The sequence below is a fragment of the Gavia stellata genome, chromosome 15 (genome assembly GCF_030936135.1).
Source record: "Gavia stellata isolate bGavSte3 chromosome 15, bGavSte3.hap2, whole genome shotgun sequence".
In the NCBI taxonomy this organism is placed as follows: Eukaryota; Metazoa; Chordata; class Aves; order Gaviiformes; family Gaviidae; genus Gavia; species Gavia stellata.
The window spans coordinates 10567056-10583316 of record NC_082608.1 but is presented as its reverse complement, the minus strand read 5'-3'; positions in this window follow the sequence as shown (position 1 = coordinate 10583316).

Below are 16261 nucleotides of genomic sequence, written 5' to 3'. Positions count from 1 at the left end.
GCAGGCTCCTGGGAAGACGTGCAGGATCCCGTGCAATGGGGGAAATGGCCAAGCGCGATGGCAAGGTACCTCAGAAGTACTTGTCACTGCCAGCTCACCCCTGTGCTACTGGAGTTTCCTAAAGGAGCCTCTTAAGAGCTGCCACCAACTTTCCCATGGCCCATGCTTTCCTCTCCACCACGTCCATGTCTCCTGGATGGTTGGGCATGCCCCATAAGGGTTACGGTTCCAACTGGGACAGCGGGGAGGAGTGCAAGGAGAAAGAGCTATGCAACTTACGTATTGCACAATTACACAAAACTTCTGGAGGCTGCAGAAAGCAGCCTCCAGCATTTGCTCCCGTAACTTCTGTAGCAACTTTTTCTTGCACAACAGGTTTCATTCTGAGTCTTTTCAAAAGCACTGGACTATGATCACATACAAGACTCACATCTAAAATGCAGCAATTCATAGAGTAAAAAATGTTAGCTGCTTAACACTACACAGCAACAGTACAAACCAAGATGTGAAACACAGCGAGCTGAAACTACAGGGGAATTTCAGGCATAAAATGTTATTGCTCAAACTAGAGTTTAGCCAGCACACCAGGATTCACACCCCTGTCTTGCAAAAATAATGCAATGAGGTGTGTGAACCGCAAATAATCATGAGCTCAAATTTATGACTTACAGGCATCTTAGCATGGTGTTCCCAGCAATACTGTCTTCTCCCAGCACCATACTGCGGCATTTGTTCTGTGTTGACTCAAAGAGGAGAATATTGCCCACTGATTTACCAGCACCACTGTATGAAGTGCAATGGGTCTCTTTAGAGGGCCCTTACGCAAGTAATGATGCCTCACAGCTTGCAAGATTTAACAACATCACAGCATTAATTGGCATAACTGCAACTACAGTATGAAGACTCTGTACCTTCTAAAATGTTCTTTTAAGAGACTGTGATTATTTTAAGTGTTGATTAAGTTTTTAATCAACAATGCCATATATTTTTACTTTAATTTGAAGATGACAATAATAAACACAGATAATAATTTGTGGAGAGAATACGAAGAATGATGCAAGGTACTATTTCATTCTTTATTACATCTACAGTTAAATTTGTGCCCTAAAAATAATAATCTTAATTTACTACCATGATTCCCTTCATATAAAAAATACTTTTCTCAGAAAGCTTTGGGAAACACATAGTAGAGCATATGTGCTGGTCCTCTTGAAAGATGACAGAGGCTCTCCTTCCTCCCCCAGTACAGCCTACAGTAACTTGTCCCATCAGAAAGCAACCAGAGGATACAACCAGGATAGGAAACGCTGGCCCAGACCCTCGGGCTGGTGTGGATCTAGGGCTGGCATCGTTCATCTAACACAAAGAGCTCCTGCGGTAGCACAGACTGGCATTACGCTCTTATTTTGGTATACTTTTTTGAGCTATATAAACCAAATAAGGCAGTTACGACTAAAGAAGCCTTTCAATTGTAGTCTTTGGACAAATTTTGGTATCTAGCCAATACATTAAAATATGTATTTTTAAACACAACACAAACGTTGCAGCTCACTGACCCGTGAAACAGTGGGAATATGAAGAACAGTGAGGATTAAACTACTTTAAATCCCTCCAGCTCTCACTCATACACTGTACCGGGAGAAAATACAAGTGGATACATTTACACCAAGATCTGTCCCCATTTATAAAGTGATTCTATAACACGTACAGACTCCAGCACACTGGATAGTTATTTTTGATCTCTGCTGTATTTTAAACACAACAGTTTTTAAAGTTAAAGGAATCTGATTAACTCAGTGTTACAACTGACAGAAAAGTGACAAGGTCCAGCAGAAACAGATGTTCCCTGCAAGTTGCTTCTTCCATCCCACGCGTCTTTTAAGCAACATTCAAATTCCATTTGGCACTTCTCCCGATATTTTTTTTCCCCATCTTTAATGCAATTGTAGGAAAATTTGACGCTTATCTCACTGCTATAAATTTGATAGTAATATTAAAGAACATCACTCACACTAAATCTAAAAAATGAGACCATGATAATGTACATAGTTTTATGCTAATCCCTTACCAGTACTCTTGTGTGCTCTCTTTTGCTTACATTAATACTCTGCTCAAGGTAGATTTGTCTGTGCAAACCTACCATGCCTGCTGCACTCTGCTAGAGATTTTACCTCTGCATGTGGACCAGCAGAGTCTTCAGCAACACCGTGCTGCAATGAGCTGGTTTGAATCTCAGAGGCAGAAGGTACTTCTATGGCAGGTGGAACTGGGCCAACAGTTCATACAGTTCATACCTACACACCTAACAATTCCTATCAACTGGAAACACAAATCGCTGTAAACCAAAATGCAAGTCGGTTGTAAGAGTATTAGCACAGAGAAGTATCGGTGTATTCTGGAAGAATCCCAAATAAATGTCCGTTAGTGGTTCAGTATGGAAAAGAAAAAGAATTTAGATAGAAAGACCCCAACCATATCATCATATCTGCTGAATGTGAAAAGCTTTAAAAACAAAAGGAGGGAATGTATGTGTGTATATATTATACAGTTTAATAACTCTGCTCTAACTACAAATTAATTCAAATCTTGTACTTGCATTAAAAATGAACTCTATCTATTTTATGTTGATCATTAACTAAGAATATTTCACACTAGAGATTTGTCATATTAAGGAGAATTGAAACCACTTATATCAATTAATTGCATTACACATAATCTTTACATAGATTACAAAAAATAATTTAGATTCTATATTAAGGAAATATTAAATATGAATTCTGCAAGGAGTCATGACCCAAACTCCTGTCTAAATAATATTTTGGGATAGGGAAAGGAATGACAGAAAAGAAGTGTTAATCAAAAGCTGATTGTGAGAACTCTTCAGTGAAATTTTTCCACTGAAAAATGCAATGTAATACAACTTGCATGTTTCATGCAAACATGTCAGTGTCCTTAGGGATGGTGTCCCAGAGATGGGATGGAGAAGGAGGAGCTACAACCCAATGGTACCGACAAGTGAATGAAATAGGAGGTCCTAAAATCCAGCAGGATGAGAATGTGAAGCTGGTTCTCCTACATGCCAGAAAGCCTTGGTTTGGAGTTTCCTGTCTCCACTCATGCTTGTTTAAAAAAAAAAAAAGAAAAAAAATCAGCTTTTCTTGTTGAATATTAGAAGAACCTTGGCAAGACCTTGAAGCCACAGTATTTCTCAGTCATCCTCATTTTTCATGGATAAGTTAGTCCCACTAACCTATGCAAACAGTCAAAAGAACACAGAGTAAAAGAAAGGTGGTCGCTGCTAGAGCATTAGGTCAAGCAGTCCCAGAGGGGCATGAGGCTTATACAATTAAGAAACTTTTGAGCAGCACCTGCCGGTATGAATGCTAACCAGACAATCAACGCCAAAAACTTTGTGGCTATTGCTCCAATTTTCATCTCCGTACAGCACATGGCAATCACTTCAAAGCAGCAGGAGGAAATTCTGCAATGGGAGGGGAGAGGACCAGGGGAGCTGGAATACTCTGAGGCACGGAGGAGGGGGTTAGAGACCATGAGGAATCCAGAAAGCAACAGAGATCCAGAATGCACTATACCATTACCAGTGATTCTGCAGCAAGGCAGGATTCTTGGCACGGGAAGGGGAAATAAATACTTATTAAATAAAGCCAGCTTTGAACACACTTAACAGAAAAAGAGTCTAAATCAACTGGACACGCGGTTCATTGTGAATTACTAATTTAGGGGCTGTACCACCACAGATGAAATAAAGCAGTCACTGATGACACCATAAGCAGTATCATTTAAGTGACACGGACTTTTATCAACCCAGAGGAGGCAACAACCTACTCAACACAAGACACATTATGCAGCAGAACCAAGGATATGCAGAACCTCACAGCTACCATGTCTGCCTTAACAGACCATTAACATTTTGTATATAACTGTCACGACATTTCCACAAAAATACCTATCTTCTGCATGTCAAAACACAGAGCTTTAAGTTTGTTCATCTTTCCTCAGAGGAAGAAACAGTAAGTCTTTACCACAGCAGCCTCCTTGGGAGCATGTCCATTATAATGTTTTGGCACGATACAATGCCAGGCGTTCTTCACACAACCTGCAGATAGCCCAAATACTTCTTGGAAAGAGATTTCAATACAAATTTCCCCAGAATGTTATTGGAGACCCACTCAATTCAGAGTACAACCTTGAAACAACTGATAAAAGGGTTTTTGATGTGCTATCAGATTCACAAGCAGTAAGTGTACATGCTATAGACCAAATTCCAATAATGTTATACCCTTCCCAGAAAAGAAAACAAAAACTTAGCCCAAGATTTCTGATTTTGTGTGAGCTCCACAATCACCAAGCAGTCCACAAAGAGAATTCCTAAAGAAAAAAATAAATTACTCACTTTACCACTGAATAATTCTCTGCTTCGGTGCCATATCATCCTCACATCTGTCATTACCCCATGCCTTTTCCATGCGGGACAAATTAATGATAGGGGAAGCTTCAGAAGTCCCACGAAACCCTGGAAGTCAGGACTGTTTGTGCTGCCAGAGAGATGTCTCAGCAGGCTGCAAATGCAATTTGAAAATTCTGGATTTGGAAATGGGGCTGTTTAGCTCTCGGATGATGCAGAGAATCGATTAATTAACAAGTGACATGAGACCTACCCATCTCTTCGCTTCACCATCCCACCGGGAAGCAAGAGGAGTGCTGAGCATCCCCCAGAGCGCAGAGGCAGCCCGCGGGGCTGGGGAATGTGACTGCAGCTCCATTCACTGCTGCACAGCTCCCACCTTTCGAGTAGCTGAGACCTGATCAGCATTTACTTCTGCCAGAATCAGCTCTGAGGCTTTTCCCACCACCGGAAATGCAGAAGGGAGAGGCAAAGCAGAGATGCCATGGAAAGGGAAGGGATGCTTTCACGCTACCATAAACAAAGGCATTAAAGAAGGGCCATGTTAAACAGGAGTTTTCCCTTATTGAGGAAAGTTGCAGACGATTTAATCCAAAATTTCAGTAACCATTCTGATAAGATTTTTAATGCAGCTGTTTTTTACATTATGATCAAAGCTGAAAACCATCAGCAGAACAGAAATGAGAGTATTTGCAAAACCTGAAACAAACAGAGGCTTCAAAACCTCAAATGTTCTGGAAAAAGACCTTTTTAAACTTTTCTGCATAGTAAGCGTTCCTAGTACCACTTGTCCAAGAGCAGGCAGTGTGACTAAACTGTCACAGAGCCATGGAGCCCAAACTTGAGCGGCGTTAAAAGCCAGCTCTCTTGACCATGCTCCCTCCAGCTAGCTTTGGGGAAGGCACAGTGACAAACACGGTGGAAGTGGCCATGTCTCACCCACAGGGAATGCATCACCTTATCTCTAGGTGCAACAACTTTAGAACATTTTCACCAGTTTCGTGGTGAAAACTTTGTTTCAGAAAAATATAGGGGAATTAAAAATTCCCGCAAGAAGGCCAAGCACTGCTGAGCTGCCCGACCCAGCACAGGCTCCAGCCTTCAGTAATTCCTTTGCTCGAGGCAGATGGATAAAATTAGAAACATGCGCATAACAGTGATCTTCATTCAAACGGTTTCTTGTTTACTTTCTGCCACCTACTTTGTCTACAGCTTTCTTTCAAGTAATTCATACAATTACTCTTTTCCACCCACTCTACATTTTAAGTGACATTTGATTAACAAATAAACTAACCCTTAATAAGAAAACTATTGTCTAAATAAGCGCTAATACTTTAAATTAAGTACTTTAAATACACCTAATTATGTATTTAATCAGAATTTAACAGTACATGCATTGTATGCTAACTAAACACAAACATTAGATTATTAAAAGGTATTTATTGAGGTTTAAGAATTATATAGAAAAGAAGTATTTGCTACAATCTGGCACATATGATAACTTTAATTTACTTTAAATAACATTTATGAAATAAATGCTTAAGTCCAGCAAGACCTATACTTGCTTTGTGGATAAATATACATGTCACACAAATAGGATTGTTTCCATATGATATGCTTAAATGCATTTAACCTGGAAGCATCAAGCTGGTTTCCTGTATCCCATGTCTTACCTCTGAGCCTCGCTAACTTGTTTCTATCTATTGGCATTTGGGAACTGCCAAAATTCAGAAATTGAGGACTGCAGAAAACATCAGCATTTTGAAATCAGTTTCCATTCAGATTCAGAACAACTTTTTTTTTTTTCCTTTTCCTTTTTTTCCCCCTTCTCTTTTCCCTAAACTTTTCACAGAATGAAAATCCATCAGAGCTGCCCAGAGCCATGCCTGCTGGAAGCCTGGGGGTCTGCCTGGGAAGTCTCCTTGTGTTCAGGGACTCGGGGACAGGGGTCTTCCTACAGAGATGTAAATCCAGAAGGCCGAGGTGTGTGATGTGGGGCAGGCTTTCTGGTGTGGCTACCTTCGAGCCGCAAGTGCTGGCAGGCAGCCATGGAGCCACGCAGGTGACCTGGCAGGAAACCAGACAGATTTACAATGAAAATCTGCTTAGCAGGCTAGGTTCTCTGGGAAGATTCATTGAAAGCCAGATGTTTTCGTGCAATGTTTTGCTTTTGACGAATCGGCATTTTCTGATGGAAAAAAACTTTCTCTCTGAAAACTTCCTCTGAGCTCTGCCAGCAGCTGCCGCTGCCGAGAGAAGTCAACGGCAGCACAGCAAGGCTGGGCAAGGCTGGCCAGTGCCCGGGACGGTGTCCAGGGCCTCTCAGCTCCTGCTCCTCCTCCGTCACACCAGAGGTGCCCACCACAGCTCAGGTGTCAGGATGGATCCTGCTGGTCTCCTCCACTGCAGTGTGCCAGGTGATGGGAGCTGGCCCCAAGACAACCATCCCCAGTGCTCTCCCACCTCCAGCACTTATGTTCAGACAAAAACACTGGCTCCACACCAAGCAGAGCAGCAGCAAACACTACAATATCTGCAGGGTCTCTCAGCAGCCGTCTCCCCTAAACCCCCCCCAGTCTGGACCATCAGCAGGCTGGCAATCCCCTGGGGGTCGGTGTTCCCAGGGTATCAGCACTACACCCGCCTTCCTTGTCCCCCGGTGCAGCAATTCAAGGGTGGCGACACGGGAGCCCACCAGAGAGCTGCGGGTGAGGTGTCCCTGGCTGCCTGCCCACCTCAGGCTGTGCGCCACGCACCCAGCCTCTCCAGCAAACCCACCGGTGCCGGTAGCAACGCACCGGGGATCTAACAAGCCTTAACTTCCAGGTCTTCCTGCCACCTTCTCCTGTCGAATGCTGACTGCCGATACAAGCAGCAAAAGGCAGCTAGCGCTTGACAGCCGAACACAGCTCAGACAGATAACAGCTTATGTCTAAAAAAGCCATTCCTAATAAAGAGAAATAGGCATAAAAGCAGAGAAAAGGACCGTGCTGCACACAGGGCTTGGGGCGCGACTGAATGGTGGCGCTTCTTTCAAACCGTGACTTATCTGGAAGTGGGACTGAAGGAAAGCACAGGAAGGGTGCTGATGAAAACTTTGCTTAAAGACTTCTTTCTCTGAGGCAAGAAATGCCGTATGTCTCTCTCTCAGCAGCAGACCAGCAGATCAGACCCACTACTTTATCTCTGGTGCTACAGTAAATGGTATACATTAAATAGACACTAGGTCTTCAGAAACTTCACCTCCGATATTATTTTAAAGGACTTTCAGCTGTGAGAAGCAATGTCATTTTATTCTCCAGACATAGCTATCTTTCAAATCAAAGGTCATTTATTTTTTAATACACTAAGTATTAAAAACATCTCTTGAATCCATCACATTCAGAACATCTGTCCGTCCCAAAGTCTCAAAACATTAACACATACTTTGACTGTAAATATGTTAGAATATCCAAATAACTGTGTGTCAGATACGACACTTTCTTGTGCTAGTGAAACCCAGATGAAATTCATCAACTTCAGTAGACTGCAGATTTAGAGTTCTGTAAATAAGGGAAAAAATTGGCCCTGTGCTTTAATTAACATTTTAAATCAAATCTGCATTTGAAAATGTTCCAAAATTGGAAGAGATCATAAATAACCTTGGTCTGCAATATTAGACTAGAACATACTCGTGCATTCTTTGCTTTAAAAAAAATGTGTTTTTTATCAAACGATAATTATGGTTGTGCTTGAAATGATTCCCCTTAAATTCTTCAGGAAGGTTAAATGACTGCTGAATATTAATATTTTCCCCTTAGTCAGGGATTCAAAACAATTCCCAACAAAACGTTGGGACCAGCGGATTTGGAGGGCTATGGCATTCAAAGCCGCTGTCATTATTCCGCTTACATGCTTGTTCTGCAGAGACCATATTTTCAGTAATAAATAATGTTTTGAAACAAACAGGTGATTTCTGTAAGAAGAATCGACAGTATTTTTTGAAGGCAGTGGTTTCTGTAGAAACCTTTCCTCTCTTTGTCCTCTCCTATCTGCAGGGTATTGACAGCTCTGACAAGACTTTGATTATCTAGTCAGCAGGAGCCTGAGACTTGTCACTTGTCAGGTGTGAGCCGGCAGTCATGCAGCTGATGAAACAATTGAAAGGAGATAGGCTGAGCATGAGGAGGATCAGGGTCATCAAGCCCAAAATGTACGCCTGTCTAGTAAGGGGATGGCTTACACCCTCATTAATGACTCCAATAAGGCAGGAGAGGGAGGCGGGGAGCAGCTGGAATAGGGAAATAAGAAATGCAAAGGTTGGAGGTGGTGGAGGAGCTCCAGTTGTCGACATCTGCTTCTTGCCCATGGCTCTGCAGTGACCAGGAGCCCCTGCAGCCCGGGAGAAGCCCCAGAGCCACCAGCACGCTGCCTCTCTGCGCCCGTCCCCTGGCTGTTGCTGGAGGCAGAGGTGAAGGTGGCCCTCTCCCATGCTCTTCTCCCAGCCGGCAGTGGCCGGGTTCTCAAACTGCACTACCCTGCGCTGGGGGCGAAAGGCAGGGCAGCTCTCTAGCCAGACCTGTACTGGGTCAGTACCCTCCGGTTTCATCCCCACTGGGAGAGTTAGCACCAACCCAACCGCTTCTGAGCGACTGCTCTTCAACTGCCTCCAGCATTAGATAGACATACCAGCTGTGACAAACGCCTTTAGTCCATATGCCAAGTGGCCTAGGGGCACAGGGGTGATTTCTGCCACCCCGGGTGAGGGTCACTGTCCCACCCTTGGGGAGGGTCACTGTCCCACCACTGCTGAGGACACCTGCCCAGTAATCTGCACTTCAGCACTAAGCTGTGCAACTGGATTAGTACATGCCCCTCTTGGAGTTTGAGACAGGCTTAGTCAAGGAGGGCAATATAGAACGATAGCTGTTGTCTTGCAATTGGCGGGACTTAACCAAATACTTCATAGAAAGATGTCTGTAATCCATAACTAATATCCTCTCATACACATCTGGTGGGTCAGTTGATAGGAGCTTATCCTAAGAACATTTCACACAAAACTGGATTAGTACAATGTGCTTTGCACTGGAAAATCACTCACAAATTTCAGCTCATGGAAAACCCAGGACTTGCTTTGGTTGGTTCTTCTCACATTGTATACTGTCTGTTTTTCTGTGATCTGCACTAGTTACCTATTCATATTAAAATGCAGTTCAAGGTGTGCTTCGCAAGATTTAACAGGCAAAATACTGCTGCCCAGAAAGTCTCTTCTAAATTTAAATGACAACATAAACTATTATACACATTTAGTTAATGCCACAGGAAAGATGGTGAGTATTGAGGACACAATCTGTCAGTTATAGGCTTGCAAACCTGCAATGAATTTAACTGATTTCAGGACTTTCTCTCCACGTCTGTGCAGACACAAGGCCACTGACATCAGAGTTTGGGGTTTCATCACAGGAACAAATTGTGATCTCCATTTACTAGTTTATGTGCGCCCCAAACCCTTGCAAAAAGTTTGGGAGTTGCCCACTGTCTCTTGTAAAACTGATTATTGGTGTTCCTTACATCTCTGGGACACTCAGACATATGGATAAGATAAGCATGGATTAACTATGTCTGACTATGCATATCAATTGAGGAGAAAATTTTGCTTTGAGATAAGGCAGCAATGAAAACCCATGAGGCAGGACAGGCAGAATCACAGAGGAGAGGAGACTGAAGGTCTGTGACACTCGCACAGGGTGGGACACAACACAACAGGGAAGAGTGGCTAGTTAACTGAGAAGGGGCAAGAAAAGAAACAGCTTTACTATTCAGTATGAAATGTCAGAGGTAGACATACCATTTTAAATTTTTAAAGTTGTTTTTTTTTTTTAATTAACCTTGCACAACAACTTACTTTATTGACATAAATCAAAAGACAGCTCGCTATAGTCCCCTGCGTGAGAGGTGTGGTACACAGCAATATCCCTGCTGAATGTTTGATAGGTAAAACCTTTCTTGCACAGCTGGGCAGTTATGCACTTGCCCAATCCATCAGCAAGACATTTTTCACTGAGGATTTCAAAGCACTTTATAGGAGTTTACTGCAGGTATCCTAACCAGGATTTCATATGCCTGAAGGAGAGAACATTAATGCACCTGCTCCACCTAGGGCTGTACACTAACTATAATTCCCTATATCTAAACGTAGAAGTTTAGGGAGTTTTCAGTATTGTTCAAAACTGGAACACAGCTTAGAAAATACAGTGTACAGAGTTACTTGCTCTCTAGTTTTTAAGGGTACCCATCATGGTTAAATGATACTTGAATTTCTTCATAAGAGAGCTGGTTCTGGACTTCTAACCGTGGATCCAGTATAGAATGGATACTTGATAGGAGAATGACAGTGTGATAAATAAAGTGCTTGCCAAGAATACCAGGGAGCAATGAATGACAGGTACAGATCAATGGACTATCAAGCATGTTTTCAACCATCAGTTTATTGTTATTAATACTTAATCTCCAGCTTTAAAATAAATGCTAACGTATTCACTGCTGTCTTTCAGATTTGATTTCTCGTCTCTAAAATATCGAATCAGAAATCTAACCTGAGAATGATAAATTTACACCAACAAAATAAACTCATCAAAATGAATTACTTATGCTATTCTTGGGAAGGGACTGGGCTTGCCTGAACGCGTGGAAACCCTCGCCTCACCTCGCCCGAGGCCCCACGCTCCCCCACTGGCACCTGCAAAAGTAAATAGTGGCCTCTTGAGACTAAAGCTTACCATGCAACCAATGAACATTTACTTGAAAACAATACAAAGGAGCAGGCCCAGTTTTAGGTGATGCTCAGACATTCCCAAACTGATTTCTAACTCATTGACCTTCCAGTGCAGAGGCACACCCTGGACTTGCTCACACCTCAAAATTATCTGAAATAACTTACAGCAAGATTTTGGCTGATCTAGGTTGCACAAAGACAGCGATTCAATGAGGTGCAGAGGGGTACCTAATTATTCTGATATTGTCAATAAGTTCCTGAGTAATACCAAGGGCTCTCCAGCACTGGCAATAGGAGTTCAGCTCCTTCATTATTAGAATCTATATTGTAATACATGGCTTTGATTCCAGATTATGAATTTTCCATTTATCAGACTTCTGCATTTGTTTTTTTGTTTATTTTTTTTCTTTTTCCCCAGCTGGGGACACTGCTTTACTACATTCAAACCTGAAAAAGTGTATTAGCTCCAAGTAAAGCAATGCTTCCTTCAGCTCCAGCCAAAATGCTGGAACATTTCATCCGTGGAAGAGAGTCCTATCACCATCTACTGTCAATTGTAATAATTCATAAAGGATGCCATGGAGATTTGAATGTACTATTTGATCACCTTTTCAGCTCTTGCCATTTTGTTACAAGAGCAGAGTTTGTGGTAAGATCAAACCAGAAAGCTATCAATGCTCAGCTATCACTATACATATTTTCTAAAATACAAAATCCTCCAATTAATATAAAATAATTGTGGAAATGGTTGGCAAATTAAAGATGGTTGTTACAGATTCCAAAAATACTTTTGCTTTCAGCAAAATACATTTTTAATTACTTTCCTACTAGCTGTCATTTTTCATAAACCAGTCTAGACAACTCGTGCCAAATCATGCAAAATCTGATCTCAATGAAATGCTTTCCTCTAACACCAAAGATCAGAAAATGTTCTCTTTTTTTTAAAGCACATGTGGAGTTTAACAAAACACTTCTAGATAAACTTTGCTCTTTATGGAGTGTTTAAAAAAATAATCAAAACTTCCCTTTTTGAAAAACTAGTATATTAAAATAATAAATAATACCAAACCATTATTTTTCCAGTTTTGAAATAAACTTGAAAATATAAATATACACGTGTCCATATTGTATGTCTATTTTTGTTATCCCCTGAATTCAAGCTCTTTTTCCCAAAACGCATTGCTACAAAGCACCAACTAGCAAAATCTGTGTTACCACAGTTATAAAAAGATGTACGTACGTGTTTCTACCATGCTTTTTATCTTATTTATCTAAAGCATATTGAAAAAGAAGGGAAAAGAGTGAAAAACAAACTGAATTTGTATTTCCTTTACAATTTGGCTGGAATTATTAAGCTGAGTTATAGCACTCAGGAGTAAGGAATTATGTATAGTAAAGAACGTAGATTTTGCTTTTAGCGTCATAATCAATGTCCAAATCTAAAATTGATATAATTGACTGTTAATTAATTCCCTTGATATTTTCATTAGCACATTCAAGCAACAAGTCTTCTGTTTGGCACTTCTGAATTATTCAGGAAGTACTCAGATTACTATAATGAAGGCGTTACTGCCTGATACTATGCTGGCTAATAAAGTCAAATGCAAGGCATGCTTTTGTTTTTCTATTCTGATTGGACAATCAAAGATTTCCCTCAAGATATGTGAAATGAAATTTCAGAGCAGCACAAAAAAACGTCAAGTGAAACGTCCAAAGATATTTTTGTGAAAAAATCCGTCTCTATACTTTCAATAATGGTAGCTTTCCCTTAAGTCCTATAACATTGCAATAAGGAAGGTTGCTGTGGGCAGCATCTAAATCTGTTTCGAAGTCTCCTTAGGTGTCCAGAACTAACATTGCCCATCAGCCCTCTGGGTCTTAAAAACCGTCGCAGCAGCCTAATTGGCCAAATGACAAGCGAAGGTTTGCTAGCACCATTGCCCTTGTTGGCTGTTCCTCCATTAGCAATTTTAACAGGATTCTCTCAAATACTCCTTCAAATCCCTGAGCAAATGTTGATGTCTTTACCCAAGTCAATCCTCTTTGATCTCCAATGTTGATTTTGCCAGGGGAAAGACTTCAGGATTGGCCTAACCAGGAGAAAGTTAGGAGTTCTCTGTCTGGATGCTTTGGTTCATGATTGTGTTGAAAGCCAAGACAGCTGGTAGGGCTTATGCCAAACTTGGCAGTTTTGTGTCTTTTTTTAACACTGTTTTTTTTCTTGCAAGGTACTAAGTGGCAGAAATCCCATAAATCTTGCCATTCCAAAAAGAAAAAGCTTGAGGGGACTGGGTGGTACATTTGATGGATGCACTGTCCTTAATGCACTAGCCTCTTCCCTAAGGGATTATGGTTTTGAATTTAGTGCAGAGAATGAACTGCTCCTCAACTGATGGCAGTAAAAGTTTATCAGCAAAGGATAGTTTTACCTTTCAGATCGTCACGGTGTTCTCTGACATGATCCTGCTCTGTACAGATCCTTCAGTGCCACTCACAAAACCAATAAATAGACACTACAGAAGCAATTCAGGGTTTCTTTTTCTTTCTTTTTTTTTTTCTTTTTTTCAAGAAACAGAATGCTACCAGTCCTAATTAATTTAATATTTGTCACTTGGACACCATCTCCCATATGACAACCTCCAAAGACTTTACAAAGATTAATGACACCCCATTATATCAATGAAGCAGAAAGAATAAGAATTAGTTCACCCATCACTGAAATGCACTCTTTTCCAGGGTGGAACATGACAGCTACTTAACAGTGTATAACATGGAGGAATAGGGCCTTGTGGAATCAAGAACCCACCAATTACTTCAAGTGAAATATTGGTCCTACAGCAATGAAGTTGTTCTTCTCAAGAGTTGGTCACTGACTGGGTGTGTTCTCCCCAAGCCTCCCATGGCTGCAGGAAGACATTGCACAACTCTAATGGAGGAAGGTGGAAGAAGTTTTGCAGATACTCCTTGGGTAAGAGACCATAGCACCACAAATTAACATCAGCAGAGGCATGGGGGTAGATGCTTCTCTGAAAAGTGGGACTTAGGCCTCTTTTTAGAAACAGAAAGTGAAAAAGCATGACACCTTCAAACATTGAATTCACTTGTCCCTGGGCAGAGGATTGGACCACTACCCATGTAGTTACCAACCCTGACCAAAAATCTCAAGGGAAGAGTTAAGGAGTTTTCACGTAGCCCTTCAGAGAAAAGGGGTCTCTTCCCATGGGTAACTGCACTGTTCCTAACACGGAGGGGTTTACGCCTGTTGAAGGAGAAGAGGGACCCTGCAGCCCTGCATGGGAGCACCTGCACGTGGAGCTGTAGGAGAGTTGGTGCCTTTTGCAATCAGGCAATGTCTCAGTGCCCCATGGCACCTGGCACCATGGTGGACTGGCCATAAACCTAAAAAGTGCAGAAGCAGCACACTACATTACGTGTTTCCTTCCCTCCTAATAACTCAGGAAATTATGTAAATCAGAAATAAGAGCTTATTTTGGCAACTGCAGTGGAAGGAGGGGGTGAGCTTGACACCACCCCACCCCTGTTGACAGTGGAGGCTGGATGAGCTGCACTGACAGCCCCAGCATCGCTGCCAGCCAGGCTGGGGAGGGGTTAGTGCTGGGGCTGCTGCGTGCCCCTATGTCAGTGCCCACGTCAGCATGTGAAGGACATCTGCCTGAGGTGACCCCTCATTGTACAGCCAAGGTGTCGAGCACACCTTCCGCTTGCTCCATGGCCACCCCACCAGTGCAAATTGAAACCTGCCTTCTCCTTTTGTAGTTATTGTATAGGTGGTTGCATTTTGAAGTATAAAAACTCCTATCAGTCAATGATTAAAAAGGGCTTCTGAATACACATTGTACAGCTTTATCAGTTAATTTGAACTTGCTGGAAAAAAAAAATACCCACACTTTTATATTTGATCCTCATGGTCTTAAAATATTAATCAGACACATGCTCAGTATTTTTTTTTTAATCCAACTGTCTCCAGAATGCTTATTGACAATTTACAAAGAGACGTTAGAAAATAGTAAAGGGAAATATGTAAGTAATTATGGTTCTAGTATTGCAGGGCCAAGTGAAGTAAATTAATGTAATGCAAACATTTTGTGGATTTGTTTAATTATTTGCAAGTACAATTAAATCTGCAAGTACAATTAAATCATAGTGCAGTAGGTGGGGGTTTATAAATGGGAATGTTCCTAATGAGTCATTTCAGAACATTCAAAATTCTTTTCAAAATATGGATATGCTTCCTGGGTGTTTACATCCACTTGCTGAATAGATGACTGTACACAGCTGTGGCTACATTCAAGAAACTTGGGAAGAACAACTTTCAGTTAGCTACCAAGGAAATTCCCCTTATGCTAAGGACAGGCACAAGACCTTCCCACTTTTGCTTCCCCATGGATCTTCCCTAAAGAGCTCATGGGGACTTTGTGAAAGCTTTGTGTGGCCCAGCAGAGCAGAATGAGCAAAAGGGAATTTCACTGGGTCTGGGCAGTAACGGCAGGGATTTCTGATCCAGACAAGGAATTACTTTCCGTGGATCCTGGACATCCACCAGTCCACTCCTATTCCAAATCTAAGAGGACATGAATGATAGAAAAGCTGCAACATTGCAACTCTGCCACCACCGAAGTCAATGAGTTCATCCCAGAGCTCACAGGGAGCAGCAAGAGACTATGACTAGACCTTTTGAGAATTCAATCCTAAGTTACTACAGCATCTCCAAGCAAGAAACAAATTAATTTCAAGTAGACAAGGCTATATGTTGTTCCTGTTAAACTGAAAATTTGCAAACTCAGATGTTTCTTTTCTGAAATATATTGCAATTAACAATTCAATGTCCCGAAATTATAGTTCAGGTTTCACACACTCATATATAGTAATAGCTAAAACGCAATATGCTTTTTCCTCTTTTTCACTAAGGATTAAAAAAGCCTCTGACCTAGAAAGCATTGTCTAAGTAGTATTCAAGATTTTATCTTGAACTCCTGAATGGAGTCAACAAAATCATTCAAAAACCTACAGGACATTCAGTAACATTTGTACATGTCTGAGCACTATAATAGCATGAAGTA